We start from the raw sequence: 316 nt of genomic DNA on the forward strand, positions 1-316 counted from the left end.
GGTTTCTCCTGCCCGGGCTGGCTTTGAACCGCGATCCTCAGATCTCAGCCTCCTGAGTAGCTAGGATTACAGGCGTGAGCCACCAGCGCCCGGCAAGGTGCTAGTCTTGAGTGAATAAAGCTCTTGGACAGCACCCAGGCCCTGAGTTTAAGCCCCATGACTAACAAAATACAGGAAAAAAGAAAAAAAAAACAGATAAGTGAGAGTGCAAAGCCCTGAGTTCAAGTCCTTAGTACTGATCAAAATAAAATAAAATAAGCCAGGTGCTGGTGGCTCACGCGTGTAATCCTAGCTACTCAGGAGGCTGAGATCTGAG

The 316-nt window shown here is 48.7% G+C and overlaps 1 protein-coding gene across 1 annotated transcript in view; it reads left to right on the top strand.

The window, feature by feature from the left end:
• The window catches only part of Dlg4 (discs, large homolog 4 (Drosophila)), a 32920-nt gene that overhangs the window by 31341 nt on the left and 1263 nt on the right, over positions 1–316 (top strand). The gene's annotated exons all lie outside the window — the stretch shown is intronic.

The sequence above is a fragment of the Dipodomys ordii genome, unplaced genomic scaffold (genome assembly GCF_000151885.1).
Source record: "Dipodomys ordii isolate 6190 unplaced genomic scaffold, Dord_2.0 Scaffold19, whole genome shotgun sequence".
NCBI classification, from domain to species: Eukaryota; Metazoa; Chordata; class Mammalia; order Rodentia; family Heteromyidae; genus Dipodomys; species Dipodomys ordii.